This window comes from Rosa rugosa, chromosome 6 (genome assembly GCF_958449725.1).
Source record: "Rosa rugosa chromosome 6, drRosRugo1.1, whole genome shotgun sequence".
Taxonomy (NCBI): Eukaryota; Viridiplantae; Streptophyta; class Magnoliopsida; order Rosales; family Rosaceae; genus Rosa; species Rosa rugosa.
In genome coordinates, this window is record NC_084825.1 from 43,608,104 (window position 1) to 43,631,930 (window position 23,827).

Consider the following 23,827-nt stretch of genomic DNA (forward strand, 5'->3'; position numbering starts at 1 on the left):
CAATAATTCTAAGCAGCATTATTGGTGCACCCAATTTCAAAGCTAACTTATGAGAGGGAAAACCACCTGGAGCTATAGAATTTAGGAATTCTTGTTGATATAAGTTGTGAGGGTCATCTTCAACTCTATCAAAAGAATAATAAATTTGATCTTCACCTGGAAAGGAATTCAATACCACTTCATTTAGCTTGTCCACATCCTCATCCTAGGCGTTATAATAGCTCTATCCACCATATAAAACCTATCAAATGCATTGTCCTCTAAACCTGGAAATATAGAAGCAATTAGTTGGCCAAGAGATTCATCACCAACCCAAGGAATAACCAATGCATCTGGGATCCTAATCATATCATCTTGTACAAACGACTCATTGATAATTTATACATTGTCTTTCGCAGTGTGAAAGACGCCGTCGACGGCGTTCGGGTGTCATCGCACAAATTCAATATGCATCAACAACTTAAACTGTACTGAGACCTGGGTATTGTAGCAAAAGAATACGATTATATAAATCATAGACATAGAAGACAGAAGTTAGTCCAACTCATTGATTACCACTTTTATTACATATATATGCTAAAGTTAACTACATATATGCTAAAGCTATTGAAACTCATTGATTATGAAAATGAAGTTGTGGTCGCTGAAGTTGCAAAGAATCTAACCAATTATTTATAAATAATCTAACTAACAGTCTGGAGTGGAGACAACTAAAAGGAGTTGAACTCCAAAACTTGTGTTCAAACCTACATACAAAGAGGAATCAAAGAATGAACATAAGTAGTGTTGATCGAATTCCATACCAGTACCACCATTCATGTACCCATCAAAACACACGGTTTTGAAAAAAAAAAAAAAAACTGAAAGAAAAAGAAATTGAAGGCACACCTGCCAAACCTAAAAGGATGAACCCTATTGGATTCTAGAAGTATAGGTATCAAATTGCGATCCTGAAAAGAAAATCAGAAATCAATTAGGGATAGAATTAGACTCTCTGAAGAGGGAAAAAAATCTACTGAAGGAAAAAATCAAGAATCAAAGAATTAGAGATTAGGGGTAGAGTTAGATTCATTGAAGGAAAAAAATCTATTAAAAATTGAATGAAACTGTCACGCCCCGAATTTTGAATAAAGGAATTCAAATCCGAAACGCGAGAACAAACAATCACAAGAAGACTCTTAGAAAAATTTTCAAATAAACAAAGCAACAAACAAACTAAACTCACAATGTCAATACCGACTCGTTCTTTAGAGTCACATATTACATTACAATAGTTTACAAATTAAACTGAAAATCAATTCAACGTGTAACCACTCTCACCAACTCACTACACAGCGGAAGACTATAAGTATGAGCGCCCTTCTACACCCACGTGACGGAAAGTCCACCTCAGCTTCGATAACAATCACCCGATATTCTAACCTGCACAATAACCCCTACACCATAGAATAGTGCACCGGGAATGTAAACAACAAACCCGGTAAGCCTTTCAGCCCGTATGAGTAAACTCAAATAAAGTGACTCACGTCACTCATGCTTATAATTTCTCAATTCGTGAGATAATTAAAGCAACAACATTTAATTTCACAAAACACAACCAAACATACAAAACCATCCTTCAATATCATGCTCATGTAAGTTAACTCATATCAAAATCAACATGCTCTGACTCTCGACTCATGCATCCAATTTCACAATACTTCAACTAAACAATTAAGCTCAATTATGTTTTAAACATTTTAAAACACAACGAACTACAAAATCAACCTTCATTTGTCTCAACAAAAGTAGTTGTCACCTTAGTGACGTTTCAAATCATTTTCCATCTCAACGACAATTCTACGAAAATCCCACTGACTTCCCCTCAACATAAAACATTTCTCAAAATGATGACCTCCCGACTCATTTCACAACTCACTACAAATCTCAACCACAACCGCACTTACAATTGAATTAAGTAAAATCAGTAATCCCTGCATAGAAACTTAGTTCAGGAGATCACATTGAAAACAAACAATAGAAATCATATAAATCCCTGCATAGAGTTTAGTTCAGGAATTTACATGAAAACAAATAAAAGAAATCATATAAATCCCTGCATAGAGTTTAGTTCAGGAATTTACATGAAAACAAACAATACAAAAAGCGGTAATCCCTGCATATAACTTAGTTCAGGAGATTACATTAAAACAAACAATTCAAAAGACAGTAATCCCTGCATATGACTTAGTTCAGGAGATTACAATAAAACAAACAATAGAATTCATAGAAATCCAAATCTCACGTAAACACTAAAGAAAGAACATCAACAACATTCCTCAAAAACTACGTACTCATGATTGCCGTAACACAGTTACCACCATGACCGCACGCATACCACAGACTACGTACTCATGATTGCAGTAACCCAGTTACCACCATGACCGCACGCATACAACAGACTACGTACTCATGATTGCCGTAACCCAGTTACCACCATGACCGCACGCATACCACAGACTACACACCCATGATGCAGTAACCCAGTTACCATCATGAAACTATGCAACACAGACTACACACCCATGATGCAGTAACCCAGTTACCATCATGAAACTGTGCATGCAACATGACTAGAGCTCTAACCATAACGTAACCTGTCACCTCCGTCGAGGTTCAGCTTTACGATGCAATTGCCTCAACTGACACTAAAGTCAATGATCACCCATCAACACCAAACTAAAGTCGATAGTCGATGTTCACCCATCGACTCAGACTAAAGTAGATTATCACCCATCAACTCCAAACTAAAGTCGATAGTCGATGTTCACCCATCGACTCTGACTAAAGTAGATGATCACCCATCAACTCCCAATAAACACCAGATCCGAAGATCAGAAAACATTTACAAAGAATCCCACATGACTCAAAATGTCGCATCACATTTTCAAATCACTCTTTCAACAATATAATCATCAAACATATACATATCACAACGCCACACCATCCATATATATATATTCCACGTAAATATATATATACGTAGTCATTCACGCAGGAATGACCACTAATACCAACTATAGTTTTATAAATTATTCCTCTCGAAAATCATTTTATATCAAAACATTGTTTTCACTTACCCATGAACCGTTGTCGATCAAGTTCATATATTTTAAAACAAATGATTTATTTGATAAATATGATTTTGCATACTAACAATTAAATCTACTAAATTAACCATAACTAATTTATCGACCGAAACACCGTGAGATTTACTCACCTCCATATCCTGCTGCGTCTTCACACGCCATATGAGATACACAAGCATAACAATCCGTCTAAACAACTTCGTCAAACACCTAATAAAATACAACCTCGATTTAGTATCCGAAACACTAAAAACAATTAATTTCCGAACTCCCAAATCAATCCAACCATCCAAAAGTAATGCCAATCGAGGCGAAACTTCATCCGAGACCACCCGAGGTCTCCGGAATACTTATACGATCAACACATCAAAACTACAAGTCGATCGGACGACCGAATCCTCACGGATAGAAAACCGATCGAACCGAAAACCCTAAAACTTGGAAAATTCATAACATGCTCATACGATTTCCAAAAAATACAAACTATATATCGAAATGCTCGTATCGACGAGTAGATCGCACTGAGGAGCAGAAACTGCCCCAGAGGTGGCCGGAAGCCGCCGGAAACCACCACCACAGTGGCGGCACCGCCACCAAACCAAAGTCAAAATTTGACAAAACTTCCAACATCAAAGTTCTTCATCTCAACTCCAATTAAAACATTCATAACTAGCACAAAGTCAGAATCAAAGCCATTTGGCCGGAATTTACCTCGCAAGTTCAGAAATTCGAAGAACCCTAGATTCCCAATCTTCAAAATTCGACCTCCACACCTTGAATCGTTGCAAGCCACTTGGAGGGAAGCATCTACGTCCTCTGGGCAAGAAAAGCCCTCAAAGAACTCGAGATATAGTGGCCGGAGGAGGAAGAACCCACGGAGGCGATTTCAGGCGATTTCAACGTCGGCAGCTCCACTTCTCGGCCTTGTACCGCCGTGCACGGTGCTTCCCACGACGAATAACCACCACAGACGTGTAGAGGGGACTGAGGAGAGCAGGATTCCCTTTGGAATCGCGCCGATTGGTGGCCGGACGGTGAAGAAATCGGCCGGCAAAGGGAGAGGGCGAAACTGGGCTCGGGAGAGAGGAGAGAGAAAACTTTTCCAAAATGGAAAGTCAGATTTTTCTGATATTTTTCCGGAAAAATCCCATATATACCAAAATGGAAAGTTTTTCCGACGGCCATAAATTCTTCATACGAACTCCGATTTCCGCGTTCCGCATGTCCACGAACTCGTATCGACGCGCTCTACAACTTTCGTGAAGGAAGATTTCGGAGAATCCCAACGTATAAAAAGTCAACCTTTGTGAACCCCCTAAAACGTGCACTTCGAATAATTATTCGTCCGAAAATAATTCCACTCCACCCTCGAACCACGAAATCGTACAAACGAACACTTTATTAATCCCAGGAAACATTTAGGAATTAATAACGAATTTCAGGGGTCTTACAGAAACTCACCGTCTGTAGAAGAGATGGACATAACTTCGGGGTCTTTTGTGAAAAGGTGAACCCAATATCTTGGCAGTTGGGAATTGAGAAGCTTTTGCAAGAGTGAAGACAAAATCGATTATCAGAAGTGCCAAGAGAGCAGTCGAGGTTGAACCGAACGTGGAGAGAGCAGTTCTCTGTTTTCATGAACGTGGAAGAACACGAACCCAAATCTTTTTCTATTTTTTCAGTTTTATCTAATTTTTTAGGGATATTGCCCATTTGCCCCAGTACTAGCGAAAGTTGCCCGGTTACACAACTCTTTGCTATGAAAAGACCTTGGTGTCCTTTTCTTTTTGAGGAGTTCCTTGCTTGTCCTATGCTGAATGTTATTTTGGCTTTTTCTTGCCTCTTGCCTCTTGGATCACTGCTTCGTTTCTTCTTGCCAGTTGCTGAGAATACGATGTTGAGCTGTTCATCTTGATCTTCTTGCTTGAGAAATGAACTTCTTGAAAAGTGTGAAATAGATCTTCATGCTTGAGTCTTATCTTCTATGTTGATGCAGTGAGATGATCGTCAAGCCTCCATCATGTTTTCAATGTTATGGAGTTCTTCATCATCGAGATTATCCCAGTAATCAGCATCACTTTCTCTTACTTGTTGTCTCTCCTGCTCTTCTTTATACAATAAATCATATGCTTCTTTAGTGGTTGTGCTCATATCAACAGTGTACAGCTCCCCTGGTCGTGGTACTCCATCCAGGTGTTCTCTGGTGTAGAGATTTAAAGCATTGGCTTGGTAGATTAATTGCAGATGAGTATCATCAAAGAAATCATCTACTACAAGCTGGGCTGCACGAAATTTATGAATATCCTCCACTGTTGGTGCCACATCAATTATTGGTAATGGAGGTGGCTCTATATAATTGCGAAGTGATAAGATGACTAGGTGTCTGGCTTTATCATGATATAGACTGGTTCTACGGGGATATGAAGGAATGCTCATGATTTCTAATCGGATAGTACTATAACCTAATCCTATACTTCCCCATTGCTTAAGATAATGAGTTATAGCATACTTAAGGTGATAGGAGAATGACTCTATATGATGCTCATTTTGGACATAAAGACTTTTTAACACTCCATGTTCCATCAGAAAACCTGGAGTCACTCTAATTCTACTATTATCATGCTCAATGTATATTTCACCAAGCTCTCTCATATCAATAGTAGCTAATAAAATATGAAATCGTGCTTTTTCTTCAGGGTGAGAAAATGTACTATGAAAGATGACTCTTATACCAGGTTGAGGATGAGATATAAGATGAAAAAGAAAATTCTGGATAGCTACTTGAAGGGAAAGATGCTTATCATGCTGTAATTTAAAGATTTTATCTTTACAATCATGGGGTAAATACAAAAACCTTTCTTTTGCTAGTGCTTGTAGAAAGTAGGGATTTTTTGTTTCTCTTTCTAACAGAGATGCAGGCCAACTACTTTCTTCTCCTTGCTGAATAAACTCAACTGTTTTTTGATAATTTATATTTAGTGTACGAAAATGATTAACTATTGTATCATGCTCATTTTGTAAATTATAATACAATGCATTCAGATTATCATGCTGTGCTTTAAGGTAATTATATTGTGGCTGGAGTCTAGCATGCTGTGCTCTTAACTTAGGATACTCTTCTTGATATCTAGAAAGATCACAGTTATTGGCCGAAAACTCTTGCTCAAGTGCTCTAATTAATTTTTCTTGACCCCTTCTCATCTCTATAGTATTGATTCTAATATTCCAAAAATTATCTAATAAAACTTGTTGTCTAGTCGATAATGATGCTGTACTTTTATATCTAAAGAGCGGATTTCTAATTTCTTGCACAGTGTAGCCATTAAAGTTGTAACTAGTATTTGCTGATCTTGCTGTCATGCTTAGTGGATTACCACTTTGAGGTGGCACACCACTTTCTGCTCTTTGAGTACTAGAAGATGAAGGCCTGAAAAAGTCCATACCTGTCAAAGAAGAAGCCGAGATAAGATATCTACAAGTGTATTATCAGCTCCTTTTATATGCTCAAATTGTGGCCTAAATCCATTTCCTGTAATACAATCTACAAAATTGACCCATCTTCTGGCTGCTTGTTTATTAGTAGTGATTTTATTATAATGAGAAACAATATTTTGACAATCAGTTCTAATTGTAAATATTTCATTATGTAAGAATAAAGAAAATGCTTCTAAAGAATTAATTATGCCTAATATTTCTAAATCTGTGGTTGGCAATCTGGATTGTATATCACTAAATTTACCTGATGCATATCTACAAATTTGCTCATCAGATTTTGGTAATTCTTTAGACTTTTTCTGATATAAAATTCCTGCCCAACCTAATGCTGATGCATCTGTTTCTACTATTTTGTAACTACTATCTAATGGTAGTGCTAAAGGCTTAAGTTGTGTAATTTCTTGTTTAATTTGCTGAACTAACTTAATATCTTCAGTATTAAAGTATTTCTGACCTGTTTTGCTAGTCTTACTATGTAAAACTGCTATTTTTCTTCCTAAATCTGGGATGAAACTTCTAGCATAATTTAACAATCCTAAAAATGCTTGTAACTGCTTTTTATCCTCTAATCTATCCGGAAATTCTATAACCTTTTTAGCTATATGTTCCTGCAATTGAATTGTTCCTGACTTAATATATATTCCTAAAAACTCTATATCTTGTTTTTCTAAGTCTATTTTATTTTTACTAATAATGATACCATTATCTATAAACTCTTGCAAGATTATTTCTAAATGTTTTCTATGCTCATTTCTATTTTTACTATGTATAAGTATATCATCTACATATACACTACAAAAACTATCATACTTCTTCAAAAGTTGATCCATTTTTCTTTGAAAAATCGAACGTGCATTTTTCAATCCAAATGGCATGACTAACCATTCAAAGTGTCCTTCTGGATAAGTGAAGTGTCACGGCCCGAATTTTGAATAAGTAAATTCAAATCCGAAACGCGAGAACAAACACAAGAAAACACACATAGAAAATTTTTCATTTAAACTAAGCAACAAACAAACTAAACTCACAATGTCAATACCGACTCGTTCTTTAGAGTCACATATTACATTACAATAGTTTACAAATTAAACTGAATATCAATTCAACGTGTAACCACTCACACCAACTCACTACACAGCGGAAGACTACAAGTATAAGCGCCCTTCTACACCACGTGACGGAAAGTCCACCTCAGCTTCGATAACGATCACCCGATATTCTAACCTGCACAATAACCCCTACACCATAGAATAGTGCACCGGGAATGTAAACAACAAACCCGGTAAGCTTTTCAGCCCGTATGAGTAAACTCAATTAAAGTGACTCACGTCACTCATGCTTATAATTTCTCAGCTCGTGAGATAATTAAAGCAACAATATTTAATTCCACAAAATACATGCTTTCACCATCTTAGCTTAACAAAAACAATATGCAATTATCACAACAAAACGTCAAGTTCAAATTAATCAATAACATGCTCAACAATTTCAACCCAACTAAAAACCCACATGCTCTGTCTCTCAATTCATTTTACGTCCCCACAATCTATTAGATCACTATTTCTTTGCCTCAACGGCACAACCAGGAAATCATACTCATTTCCCTCAACATAACGCGGTTGCCAAAATCATGTCATCCCAACTCATTTATCAATCACTACAGATCACAACCCACAACTGTACCCACAATAAGAATTTAGCAAAATCAATAATTCCTGCATAGAAACTTAGTTCAGGAGATCACATTAAAACAAACAATACAAAAAGCGGTAATCCCTGCATATAACTTAGTTCAGGAGATCACATTAAAACAAACAATACAAAAAGCGGTAATCCCTGCATATAACTTAGTTCAGGAGATTACATAAAATTCAACAATTAGAAGGAAAAGGAAAATAAATGAAGAAGTCAAACAACTCACACTAGAGTCGATGATCACCCATCAACACTAAAGCCGATGATCACCCATCAACTCCAAATAAATCATATTAACACAACTCACCCATAATATGAAATCAAGTCCCTCTTGGACAATAAAAGAAAGAACCCACCCGAACTCTCTTTTAAAAACACGTGTACTCATGGGCCTCAAGTGACCCAACGCGTCACTCCCATGCAGTACGTACTCATGGGCCTCAAGTAACCCAACGCGTCACTCCCATGCAGTACAAGGCAGACAGACTAGAGCTCTAACTAATCGTAACCACTAACCCGGCCAAAGGCGTGGTTCCCGATATAATTGCCTCAGTCACCACTGTGACACCAGATCCGTAGATCCGAAAACAGTCACCACTGTGACACCAGATCCGTAGATCCGAAAACATTTAAAAGTCCCACACGACTCAAAATGTTACACCAACACTCGATTACTCTTTCAACACAATATAATCAACCATTCCATGATATAATGTATTGCCACGAAGAGTAAATACTTGAAATGACAATCCAATCAACTCTCAATCATTTCTTCACCAATGTCACAACACATTTTCAATTCACTCTTTCAACAATATAACCATCAAACATATACATATCACAAAGCCACTCCATCCATATATATATTCCACGTAAATATATATATACGTAGTCATTCACGCAGGAATGACCACTAATACCAACTATAGTTTATAAATTAACTACTCGAAATCATTTTATATCAAAACATTGTTTTCACCTACCCATGAACCGTTGTCGATCAAGTTCATATATTTTAAAACAAATAATTTGTTTCGAAAATGATTTAACAATTAAACAAGTAATTACGAGTAATATATAAATCCGTTCGTAAATGAACCACGTGAGATTTACTCACCTCTAAATCCCGCTGCGTCTTCTCTTACAGCCGAGACAAAGTACAGAACACACTCCATCAATCACCTAAGTAAAATGCATCACAACTTAGTATACGGATCGAAAACGATTAAAGTTCAAACCCCCGTTGAACTAAAATCCCCAAAAGTAATGCCAATCGAGGCGAAACTTCATCCGAGACCACCCGAGGCCTCCGGAATACTTATACGATCAATATAACAAAACTACAAGTCAATTGGACGGCCGAATCCTCACGGATCGAAAACCGATCGAACCGAAAACCCTAAAACTTGGAAAATTCATAACATGCTCATACGATTTCCAAAAATTACAAACTATATATCGAAATGCTCGTATCGACGAGTAGATCGCACTGAGGAGCAGAAACTGCCCCAGAGGTGGCCTGAAGCCGCCGGAAACCACCACCACAGTGGCGGCACCGCCACCAAACCAAAGTCAAAATTTGACAAAACTTCCAACATCAAAGTTCTTCATCTCAACTCCAATTGAAACATTCATAACTCACACAAAGTCAGAATCAAAGCCATTTGGCCGGAATTTACCTCGCAAGTTCAGAAATTCGAAGAACCCTAGATTCCCAATCTTCAAAATTCGACCTCCACACTTTGAATCGTTGCAAGCCGCTTGGAGGGAAGCATCAACGTCCAATGGGCTAGAAAAGCCCTCAAAGAACTCGAGATATAGTGGCCGGAGATGGGAGAACCAAGGCCGGCGATTTGAGGCGATCTGCAGCTCCACCGCGCAACTTCTCGGCCTTGTAGCGTCGTCGACGGTGCTTCCCACGACGAATCACCACCACAGACGTGTATAGGGGACTGAGGAGAGCAGGATTCCCTTTGGAATCGAAGCAAAAGGTGGCCGGAGGAGGAAGAAATCGGCCGGCGAAGGTGAGAGGCCGATCGGCTCGGGGAGAGAGAAAACTTTCCGAAAATGGAAAGTTGGGATTTTTCTGATATTTTCGGATTTTTTTCCTTTCTAACCAAAATGGAAACTTTTTCCGAAGGCCATAACTTCTTCATACGAACTCCGATTTCAGCGTTCCACATATCCACGAACTCGTATAGACGCGCTCTACGACTTTCGTGAAGGAAGTTCTCACGGAATCTAAACGTATAAAAAGTCAACCTTCGTAACCCCCTAAAACGTGCACTTCGAATAATTATTCGTCCGAAAATAATTCCACTCCACCCTCGAACCACGAAATCGTACGAATGAACACTTTATTAATCCCAGGAAACATTTAGGAATTAATAACAAATTTCCGAGGTCTTACATGAAGGCTGTCCATTCTATTGATTCTTCAGCTAATCTAATTTGCCAAAAGCCTGATTTACAATCAAATTTACTAAAGTATTTACTCTCTTGAATCTTATTTATTAACTCATCTTTATTAGGTAATTTATAACTATCTTCATAAGTATTGTCATTTAGTCTCCTATAATTATAAACTATTCTAGCTTTACCTCTTTTGAGTTCAGAATGTTTTCTAACTATAAAGGCTGCTGACCTATGTCTAGATTTCGAAGGTCTAATTACTTTAAGGTTTAATAATTCTTTTTTTTTTTTTTTTTTGAGGGGAATGAAAGACTAATTCATTGATTGAGCATCATTACAATCCGAGATTAATATAGCCTCCACAGACAGAGGAATATTTGAAAAGAAATCTATCTGAAAATCAACATTCTTGGCATCCTGGGCCAAGATATGAGCCACACCATTAGCCTGTCTGCCAACCTTGAGGACACGAGCATCCAAAGCCTCATGCAACAAAGCTCGCAAGTCTTCTAGCAAAAAACCGAGTTCCGACCAGTCCAGTGCAGCAGAAGATAATGCAGACACCAAATCCAAACAATCCGTCTCCACCATCAGGGGTGTAAGATGGTGTTCAATAGCCAGCTGCACCCCAAGAACCAATGCCAGCAGCTCCGCATGCCGAGCTGATTGAGCTGTTGTTATGGAGTGCCGAAACCCATGAAGAAAAGCCCCGTCATGGTCTCTAAACACCCCACCTAAACCCGAGTGACCTGAGACTTGATCAAATGCAGCATCAACATTCAGTTTTACAACACCCATTGGAGGCTTCTTCCACTTGGGAACCGGGCTAGCAGCCAAACCCGACCGGGTAGAAAAAAGAGAAGCTTTATATTCTTCCAACCAACCCAAAGTCAGTGGGACAAGCTGTGAAGCTTGTTGAAAATCTCCCTCCCAAACCTTAGCATTTCTATTCCTCCAAGTAGCCCACAGAATCATCAAGAAAGAGGCAAATAGCTGAGGGTATGACGAAGAGACTAACAGGAGCCAATCTGCAACACTTGTAGGGGCCAAGAATAATGGGAGGTTGGCACCGTGAAGCAAACTAGAAGCATGGGGACAATCACGAACCGCATGGAGAGGAGTCTCTATCTCTTCGTCACAGAGTGGGCACTGGGTATCTAAATCAATACCACGTTCACTAAGCCTACTCCGAGTAGGAAGAACATTGGAGGCTGCTTTCCATGCACAGATCTTAACACGACCTGGGACTGGTGCTTTCCACAGCTGACGCCAAAGTGCCGCACTTGGGTTAGGTGTGGAAGAATCCTCAAGAATCCGATCTCGAGCTATATGATAAGCCGATTTAACCGTGAACCGACCTCTCTTATCCCCACCCCAAATCCACCTATCCTCATAGTTCCGGGGGCTAAGAGGAATGGAGAGGATCCTCTGAACAATATGAGGAGGAAATAACTCGGATAATAAAGTAGAATTCCACACACCTGGAGAACTAAGCAGATCAGCCACAAGAGTCACTCGATTCGAGAAAAAAGCACTCAAATCCTCATCCATTAACCACGGGTCCAGCCATATATTTGTAGTCAAACCATTCCCAATATGTCGTTTAATACCAGCTTTAAGAATATCACGCCCTTGCAAAATACTTCTCCAAGCGTAGGAAGGCTGTGTGCCTAAAGTAGCCTCCCAAAAATTACTATGGGGAAAATATAGAGCTTTGAAAAGCTGGCCAATCAAAGAGTTAGGACTTTGAAGTAACCTCCACCCTTGCTTAGCTAACATAGCCAAGTTGAAAGCAAAAAGATGTCGGAAACCCATACCTCCCATGCTTTTGGGTTTACAAAGTTCATCCCAAGCCCTCCAATGCATAGCCTTCTTCTCTTCTGTACTCCCCCACCAGAACTGGGCACAGAGTTGATGAAGTTCCTGAATGAGATTCTGAGGAAGCAAATAGCAATTCATTGTATACAGCGGTAAGGCCTGAGCCACCACTTTGATTAAAATTTCTCTACCTGCAGCACTGAGTAATTTAGATCTCCAACCTGTCAATTTTTTAGACAGGTTATCTTTAATATATGCAAAGGTATCTGTTTTGGAGCGGCCAACAAGGGTCGGAATCCCTAAATACTTCTCATGCTTATCCACCACTTGAACTCCCAGAACCTGGGCCATAATGACCCTCATATGTGGCAAAACGTTCCCACTGAAAACAACATTACTCTTCTGTAGATTCACTTGTTGCCCAGAGGCTCTTTCATACAAATTCAGTAAATTCCGGATCATATGACAATCCTGAGATGTAGCATTGGAATAAAGCATACTATCATCAGCAAACAAGAGATGACTAATGGTAGGAGCGCCATCACAAATACGCAGCCCTAGCCATTGATCAGTAGAAACCGCATGTGATATAAGGGCAGAAAGACCTTCTGCACACAATAAAAATAAGTAGGGAGACAAAGGATCGCCTTGCCTCAACCCACGCTGTGGAGTTACATAACCTCTGGGCATGCCATTAATGAGGAAAGAATAGCGTACCGTAGAAAGACAGGACATAATAAGAGCCACCCATTGGTCAGCAAACCCCAATTTAAGCATGATGCGCTGCAAGAAGCCCCACTCCAATCTGTCGTAAGCTTTACTGATATCCAATTTTAGAGCCAAAAAACCTTCTTGGCCACGACTCAACTTGTGCATATAATGAGCTAATTCAGACGCTACCAGAGTATTGTCAGAGATCAGGCGATTAGGGACAAAAGCGCTTTGATGAGGAGAAATAATATCTGGCAGAAAGCTCTTGAGTCTATTCGCAATAACTTTGGAAGCTATTTTATAAATGACATTGCATAAAGCAATTGGTCGGAGATGGGTCATGTTCACAACCTCCTTGATCTTTGGGATGAGAGTGACATAGGTATAATTCAAATCAGGAGGGATTTCAGAACGAGTTAACATTGAAATCACAGCATTACTAACCTCTTGCCCAACAAGATCCCAGTATTTCTGGAAGAAAAAGGGTGAAAGACCATCTGGCCCTGGCGCTTTCGAGGGGTGCATTTGAAATAAAGCAGTACGAACCTCTTCCAAACTGTAAGGAACTAATAAGAGGGCATTCATATCGGCTGAGACTCGAGGCTCAATAGTTTGAAGAACCAAATCCTGAGCCTCCAAATCCGAAGGTTGGGAGCTGAAAATATTCTGAAAATACTCCAGTACGACCCCATCTATACCGGCCTTGGACTCTTGCCATGTGCCATTAGCATCAAAGAGGCCCTTGATCTTGTTTTTTTGTCTTCTATTCGATGCTTTCTGATGAAAGAACCGGGAATTCCGGTCACCATCTTTGAGCCAAATTGCTCTAGAGCGTTGCCTCCAAAAAGTCTCATCAATGGACATCAATTCATTCAATCTCTGCGAAAGTTGCAGTTTGCGAATATTGTCATTTTGGTCAAAAGGTTTCTGTAGAAGAGCATCCAGTTGAGCTCTCACAGCTTCCACCTCTTCCCTTTTACTACGAAACACAGTTCTATCCCATTCAAGAAGTTGAGTCCCTAATCCCTTGACTTTGCGACACAACTGAAGCATAGGTTCCCCACCATAAGGAGTACTCCAAGCCTCCTCCACCTTGGACGAGAAGCCCTCATGTGCACACCACATCTCTTCAAAACGGAATTGACGCCGGAAATTCTCTTGTCGCTGCTGTTCCTTACGGACTTCCAAAAGAAGAGGGACGTGGTCCGACCTACTGGGATGAAGGTTGACCACACGTGAGAAACTGAATTCTGATACCCAGTTTGGCGTACAAGTGCCCCTGTCTAGCCTCTCCTTCGTGTTAGAGTCACACCACGTATACATTCCTCCAGCAGATCCCATATCCTTCAAGTTACAGTCCGACAAGGCTTCCCGGAACGCCTGCATCTGCCCTTGACGGCGCAACCTACCTCCTGACTTCTCTCCCAACTCCAAAATCTCGTTGAAATCTCCAGCGACTACCCAAAGGTCCCCTGGATCCCGGGCTAAAGAACGTAGCAAATCCCACGACAGATGACGCTGTCCAGTTTCTGGATGTCCATAAAAGCCGGTGAAGCGCCACTCCACCTCGTTAGGAGCATGAACGAAGGCATCAATGTGAAACTGTGCCACGTCTTGAACCCTAACCGAGATGGAATCATCCCAGAGTAGTGCAAGACCCCCTGATCTCTCCACTCGATCAAAGTGAGCAATATGAGGAAGCCCAATAGATCGCCGAAGAGACTGATGTTGTTCCTTGGTACAATGAGTCTCACTGAGAAAGACAAGATTTATGCGATGCCTTTGAATTAACATCTTCAAAGCATGTCTGGTCCTTCTATTCACAATTCCCTGACAATTCCAGATCAAAATATTCATGTTGAAAGCCGACAAGGTGAACGGAGCACCAGCTGAAGCCGACCACGGCACTACAGAAAACCGGAAAACCCTAGGGCGAGAAGCCTAGGCTCCGAAGTTTTCGCTGGTTACTTTTTAATAATTCTTTTATTTGTTGCTCAAATTCTTGTTTATCTAACAGATTACAAGGCATATATATCTGCTGTTTTAATCGTTAAATCTGGGTTAATTAGGCATATATATCTGCTGTTTTAATCGTTAAATCTGGGTTAATTATGTCTAATTTTGCTAAGATCTTATTTTTACTCCAATGATCTTCTCCTATAATTCGAGTTTGTTCCGCTAATTGTAATAATTCTTCTAATGTCTTTGGTCTATCTATTTGCTTTAGTTCTAATGGTGCTACTTCTTCTATAGTTGGATATTCTAACTCAAATATTGATTCATCATATTCTATACTATTTTGTTCATCTAAGATTTCAACTATATTTTCATCCTTGCTAAAACTATTTTCTCTTGACTCTTCTATACTAATGCTATTGTAAGCTTCTATCAAATTACTTTGATCAGTTGTAGTTATACCTTTCTTAAAGAAAGTTATATCCGGAGGTATATACAAAAATCCTTGTAAACTTTTTAAAAAGTTTAATCCTAAGATAAATTGATAAGATCCTACTGGTGATATAAACGTTAAAGGTAAGGTAAATAATTGTCTTTCTATCTTTATAGGTATATTAGTCATACAATGTGTTAAGTATACAGTTCTAGTGTCGAATTGTGATACTCTAACTGGTTTAACTAATTTTTGCCTAAATTGTGTTGGTACTAACTCTTCTTTTTTTACACTCTTAGTACTACCTGTATCTATCATACCTACTGTTTGAATCTTATGTTCTTTAGATAATTCTAACTCACAATTAATAGTTATCAAAGAACTAGTTTTCTGATTTTCTCCAATGTTTTGCATATTAATTTCTTCTTCCTCTATTGAATTTAGCTCTAATGTTTCATTAGTATAACAAGGTTTACAAAATATTATCTTGCTTGTATAATATTTTTCAGCTACTACTTTCTTACATCTACTACATTCCTGAGGCCAACCTAAATTAACATATTGAAATTCTTCTTGTTCTTCTTCAAACATACATATATCTAATTCACTATCTGAATTACTAGAGTAATCTGACTCTAATTCTGATTCAGATAACATATCAATACTATTTATGCTATAAATACTTTCACTATCACTTAAGTTGTCTAAACTATATATTGACTCTAAGTCTTCATCTTCTTCTAATATATTGACTATATATTGTCTAAATTAATTGTATTTTTTCTCTAGGTTGTTTTCCTAACTTAGGACATTTAGGTCTAATGTGTCCTACTTCACCACAAAAATAACATTTACAAGTGCTCTTATCTTTTGGTGCTTTATATTTTCTAATCCAAGGTTTATTGGTTCTTTTCCTAAAGTGCGTAGGAATGTATTTTCTTTTCCTAAAGGTTCTTGAAGGTTGTATATCGAAGTTCTTATGTTGCTTATATGATCTATACTTCTTCCTATAGCTCTTTCTATATGGTTTAATTTTCTTATTATACTTATCTTTCCTATGACAACCATATTGCTTAGGTAAATCTATATTTTTACAGCTCATGTAAAATTGTTTTCTAATTTGTCTCTTTGCTTTTAGTTGCCTACATTCTTCTCTTAATATATCATATACGTGTTGTGTTCTAGGCCCTATTGCTATATCATCTTTTCTAGGATGTTTTTGCCATTCTCTCCATATTTTTTCTCCTATTGGTCCTTTAATTTTAGTCATATATGTATTTAATAAATTTATGTCATTAATTCTACCTGTTCTTCCTAAATATTTAAAGAAATCTGTAGTATATTCTCCTATATATTGCAAATCACAAATTTGTAATTGCTCTAAATTTCTTATTGCTCTAATTTGTTCTTGTTCATTTCTACCGTCTAACCTATTATGATCTAAAAACTCATACTTAATAAGTTTAACAAAAGTATCTATATTAAAAGTTTCTTTTGCTGCTTGATGTTGTTGTGGATTTTTTACTTTCCATGCTTGAAAGAAATCAAAAACCATTCCATCTAAAGTATGTTCAAAATAATCTAACATATCAGTTGTGTTACTAAAATCTAACATGATTGCTGCATGTACACATCCTTTCTCCCATCTTTCTATTGTTTTTTCCCAATCTTGTGGATCTACATGATCTATGTTTAATATGTTTCCTGCTAGGTTTACATGTTCTATTCCTGAATAAGGTATTCTATTTTTCTTAGGTCTAGTTTCTTCATAATCATAAGTTCTACTATTTTCTGCATAAGTTTCTCTAGTTGGTCTTATATTTTGCTGATCGGTTCTACCTACTCTTGGTTCAGTATGAATTCCTGAAGTTCCTGTTGAACTAGTTTCTTCTACAGGCATACATTCTACTTCTATCAACATATTATTATATTCTTTTTCTCCTAAAATATGTTCTAATCCTATTTTTAATATTAATTGCTTCATTTCTTCATCATTTAGTCTATGTAATCCTAATTCATAAGTTTTATACTTCTCTAAGTATTGTTCTTCACTCAAATTATCTATGTCCTCTATTAATTTATCTACTATGTTATCAAAATTATGCTCAATCATATTGATTTCTAAATGATCAAAAGCCATATTGATTTCTGCTTCACTTTCTAAGTCTTCTACATTTTCTATTTGTCTGTAATTACTAAATCTTACTGATGCTTCTCCTAAATGATTTTCAAAAATTTGTGCTTTATCAGGTTGTTTATTTTTTGATCCATGTAAATTAGGTAATAACCATTGAGTTCCTTCTAAAAAACTATTATCTACTGGTTTTGCTTCTATCATATTAACATGTACGTTTACTTCCAAAGGTCTGTACTAAGTTTTGGAATTCAACATTAAATTTATAGTTAAATTTATCTGACACTTTTCCTACATACATTAAACTAACACTTAAATTTTTAAAATCTCCTTTCACATTATAATTTTTTGTTCTAATGCTCACCTTAATATATTTACTAAATTCTTTAATATTCATTACATAATTTGGAATGCAACCTATGATTGCTAAGTTTGTGCTAAGGTCTACTTCAGCTGTTGCTATAGCTGCTTGTTGGTGATTATCCCATCTATCATCATATATGTATACTTCTATGTGTGTAATGCGTCTAACATGTTATGATTATCTAGCTTTCTAGAGCTTGAATGCATGTTTGATAGGATTAGTCTTTGTGCTTTCACTTAGGCTAATTAGCATTGAAAAGTAAAATATGGGAAATCGTTTGCTTTCTAACGTTTCACATGATCAACTCCTTCTCATGACTTAAGATGAACAATAATAGGGTTGAATTGAATTTGATTATGAATTTGGTTTTGATCTTTGTTACATATGTTCCATTCTTGTATAAGTGTTTGTATAGTTTTATTTGTTTTAATTCTTTTAATTTCCGAAAACCAAAACCTATTTTCCCCCTTAATTTCGTAATTATGTATATACTTTATTTTAGTTTTGTAAATAATATACTTTGTTTTAATTTTAATTCTTTATTTGTCCTACATTGACAGGTGTACCCTCAATCCCCGGAATAGAACGATCCCTACTTGCTTTTACTACTAATGATATTTATAGGGTTAAATTATATGCTTGCTTTGAGCGTATCAATGTAATTGAGAAAGAGTTCACGCTTGGAAATTGGCTCAAAGGAAAAGAATTCTTTCGAAACTTCTTCAATGGGTACGATTCAATTTTCCAATTCTTGCACTTACATATATCATAAAGATTGATGATCGAGTACTTTTCCCGTAATTGGTGTTCTGGGTTTTCAGTGTTCTTGATAAAAATGCTTTGTTTTCGTCTTTTTGGCCACAGCTCCGGTCAGACCCAGTAACGATGGCTTCAGGCTAATCAGAAGGAATAGAGTTCATATGCTACCCCCATCTCAGGATAGGATTGCAGCTGTGCTGAGAGGATAGTAATTGTTGATACTCTGTCACATTTTCTAGGTTGTTCTTTTTGTGTTTTGAATTCATAAAACCTACTCAGAACGATATATTGGAAGCCCTTTCGATGATTTTTCTTTATTTATGCTTTTCTTTCTTCATTTCCGACTGTTGGGATTCTTGAATCCAGTGGCGGATCCAGGAATGAAAACCTGGGTTGGCTAGAACTTCTTAATTAAAAAAAAAAAAATTTATTGTAGAGAATTTCGACAGTGCGAGAGAATTTTATTAATTGAAAAACAAGATATACCTAGTCGGAGGGAACGTAATGAGCTTTACCCCTCAAATGTATATCTATATAGAAAAAAAGAACTAAAAATACAATAGAATAAACGTGCAATGCAATACAATAAAAGAATCTAAAAGTTTCATATTTCCAAAGCATTTATCCAGTTTGGAAGCCAAAACTTTCTTCTTAGCTGGTATAAAATTTCGATGGCTGTACTTTTAAGAAAAGCTGGCTTTTGCTTATTTTTGATAATAAATTGCTGAAAAGCAAAGCAGCTGAGTTGTAAACTAACTTTTTAATTATAAGTGCTGTGAGTGCTAAAAGCAGTGGTAAAGTGTTTGGTAAACTCAAAACTAAAAGTGGTGTGAGTTTGTGGAATGACCGATTTGGACATGAAAGAATCGTTTGCCTTAATTGTTTGGTAATATAATGTAGTTCAAGTTTTTTAATTTTGATTGTAGTGTGATTTAATTTTGGACAACCGAATTCTAGCTTTTTAGTTCATTTTACCTAATTCACAATAATAATCAATTGAAAATCAAATTGAATGCAAACCATGATCAATATTTGTACCAAAAGTATTGTGATACATCAATTCATCAAATATTGAATTCAAGGAACATTGTTATCGCATTCATACATTTCAAGTTTCCTAGCTAAGTTTTAGATGATAAAAGATAATATAACTTGTTGCATTGCTTGGTATTCCCGCTTGATCTCCCAATGATTGTGAATTAATACCAACTGCAGCAACATATATATATATCAAGTTTTCCTATTGATATTCCTGTTCCAAGAACTCCAAAGTCACCTAGGCTAAGAATACAATTGCCATCAGTAATGATTATCATGTGTACCCGTAACATAGCTGCATAATCAAAATAAATACAAACACCAGTAACTTGAATCACATGATATCTATCGATTAACAGCAGTCCAACATAGCTCTGACCCTGAAAGCATAATGATCCAACAAAATTAAAGAAATGGTCACTCACCAAATCTTCTGCAGCTTACCCTGACCATCAAATTGGAAGAGATATATAATATACCAAAAGGAAAATTGGCACCCCTCCACATAGTGACTATAATTGCAATATTCCCAATGTGGAAGAGATGTCACCCATGCAGTATTGTTCACAGAACCACACAACATAAGACAACCCCAATTAAACCCATGATAAAGTGAAAAAACCATCAATTTGAACAAGTTATCATATGATAGGTGATAAGAATGCCATTGAGATAAGACCAAGGAAGAAGAAGGACATGATGAGGCGTCTACTCATTGGTTGTCGAATCTGTCTACACACAGTAAATAAGAACTTCAGAATGCAGTGGTTTTTCGTTCATGGTCATACCATTAACATAAACTACAGAATCATATGCACTGGATGAACTGCTTTGCTCCTATTCAAATCAGGGCCATTTGGATATACGCCTAATACAGTTGCTTGCTCATTGTTATTCCATAGTATGACTTCAAGTACAAAATGCATCACGACTTACTAATGATTCTTAACCTCCACAGTTCTAGCATAAAGTGCCCATTTTCGACTCAATACCAACATATACAAATCTCGAAAAATTCTGTAATACATACTCGTATGTCATACACATATTTATAAATGTGACAACAAATTTATTCTCAGAGTGGTAAAGTTGAGTCATATTTTGTGTAATCTTAGTTTTATTAGTAGTAATTACATCACATATGACTTTGTTACATGTTTTGAACAAATTCGTTGTAATTTTTGTTTAATTATATGTAAATAGTGTAAATGAATATGGTAAATTTGTTCTCAATGTTGTAATTTTGATTCATATAAGTTGTAATTTTTGTTCAAATAGATGTAAAATGAGTGTATGATAAACATCACAGTACCATAGCTTGTCCCACAAATCTCCAGACCACATAAAAATCACAGCTTTTATTTTACTGAGCATCAATGGTACAAACTTTCTGTCTAATCAAACCCAAGTTCATGTCTTTGCACAGTTTACACAAATGACTAATAGAACAGAAACTAATGGGTGCCACAAGATACAAACTTTTTCATCTTTTCCTTGTACTTTCTCTGGGTTGTGCATGCAACTTGCTCTTCATTCTTCACATAAAGAAATCTAAAGTGAAACAAACAGTTTTAAATCGGAAAGTAGCATGACTAGCTTACCCAGATTGCAAACCAATCCAATCTCTTCCAAGCAACCAAATTCGGAAACATTACAAACCCGGAAACCCCAAGATTCAAAATCAAACTTCATTGCTGTCGTAAAATTCAGCTAGCTCATGAACAAGCCCAAACCCAATTGGTCCTAACCCAATTAGCTAAATACAGAAAACCAAACTAGCATCTACCTCATTAACAAACCCAATTAGTCCTAACCGAAACACGAAAAACTAGCAGCGAGATATTCGAGGACGGCAGAGAGATAGACCGGACTGCCGGCGCCGACTCGCTCGTTGTACTAGTTGGATTTGAGGAAGCGAGCTACATCCGACCGGAAATTGGAGGCCGGTCTTGGAGCACATGGAGACGGATTTGGTGGCTTTGGGTTCCCTCTGCAATTGGATTTGAAGAGGGCTGTGATTGCGAGGACCTGGACCGAGGAAGTCCGTGTGTAATTTCTTCCAAGAAGGGAGGGCAATTGCTGGTATTATCAAAGTGTCATTAATCTATAGTAGATCGCTCTACAATAGGCGCTGCTGCTTCTGCTTCCAAAAAGAAGGGTGCATTGACTTCTGCTTTTCCAGCTTAAAAGCCTTGGCTTATGGAAGAAGCTCGCGTGAAGTTGATTTACCAAACACTACTCTTACTGTTGCTTATAAGCGGGGGAGCTAAAAAGTCCCCCCAAACGCACCAAGATCATCAACCTGAAATAAGCCGCCCCATCATAAGGACAAAGTAAAGCAATATAAAATAAACGATAGATTATGGTGTAGTGTTGGACAACTTTGGCAACACATAGTGAACAAACCACAGAGAGCTTATTGTCATACGCAACACAGATTCCTAACTACATTAGAGCTTCACCTCCATTGAATTCCTTGATGCAGAGACTTCCATTCCCTGCTTACTTGGTCTATAGTCAAAACTCAACTCTCCATCTTCAATAGAATCGTTGCTATTCTCACCATGATCTGCACCATCGTCTTCAAGTCCACTAAATTGGTATTCAGTATGTTGCTCCTCTGTAACCAACCTAACATGTGGCTCGACAGCCTCAAGCGTGGAACCACCTAGAGGAAATTGAAATCGAATTGAGAAGACGTTGATCAATTGAAGAGGAGGTGAGACGGTTGAGAGGAGGAGAGAAGAGAACAATGGATGATGAAGATGAAGATGAAGACGTCGTAGATTAGATCAAAAAGAGAAGAAAAAAATAGGGTTTAAAAGATAAAATCAAGAAAGTGAAAATAGAAAAACGAATTTTTGTAATTAAGAATAAATAAAAATATTAAAAAATCAGAAATTATGCTTTGATGATGTGGCTCTACCACTTAAGGTGGGCTCTAGGTGGTTCTCCAAAAGGTAATTCATCTAGCATTACTCTTCAATTATGTGACATAATATGAGGTTATGAGTTATGACCCAATAGGAGCTTGTTGGTTGAAGGGGTTTGCTATGGATTTGAGTATTGGTGCGTTCTTTTCGATTCATGAAGTAAAGGAATCATAAAAACCCACAGATATGAATCCTATGTATAAGCAATCGATCCTTAGTAATCGCTAAATAGGGGCCCCTAGTTGTTCTTATAGATTTTGGCGGGCTCGAGATCTCATTAGTAGATGCTAAGCAAATTTTATTCCCAGATTACTCTAAGGCAAATGTCTTGATCTTCTCTTTAGCCATATCGAATAAGTAATATCTTCTACATGACTAAAGTCCTAAACTAGGTCAATTATAAATTACCCTACAATTGCTGTCTTTCACAAATTTGATGTACTTGAAGAGGATACTCAAAGGCCTTCTTCTTTATTGGCTGTAACATAAGTCATAACAAGCGAAGCACTTGCACAGTCACACTCGCTCGATTCCTTCACTTACAACTTAAACTGGCTCTATAGGAGTAGGCGTGAACCCCCAATGGCTGGACCGACAACTAGGGAACCTGGTCGATATTGAGCCAAAGGGGTAATAATAATTTCTACACAAAACAACTACACTTTGAAAATAGTAATAAATGTAAGTTGCGCACAATTAAGCCCGAATAGGCTAACGGCTAACCAAGCAAAGCAATACTTGATCACAAAGTCAATCTAAAGTACATGTTATCATAACTAATCTTTATATTTCTCGAGTATCTATATGATAAGTTGATAACTTGAATTGATATGTGATCTTGTTTCATATTAGGCCTCCACACCATAGGAAGTGCGCAGTGAAAGATTGAAAATTAAAAACACTATTTGAAAATTGGTATGATATTTACTTGCATGGAAATGTTTCGCTTGA

At 37.3% G+C, this 23,827-nt stretch overlaps 1 long non-coding RNA gene across 1 annotated transcript; it reads right to left on the bottom strand.

Moving 5' to 3' along the window:
* Nucleotides 1-204: 204 nt before the first annotated feature.
* Nucleotides 205-4,748, bottom strand: LOC133714347 (uncharacterized). Its single transcript, XR_009848618.1, has 3 exons — nucleotides 4,590-4,748; nucleotides 889-950; nucleotides 205-477 (listed from the first exon to the last, which is right to left on the bottom strand). It is a non-coding gene; the product is annotated as an uncharacterized LOC133714347 (long non-coding RNA).
* Nucleotides 4,749-23,827: the final 19,079 nt, after the last annotated feature.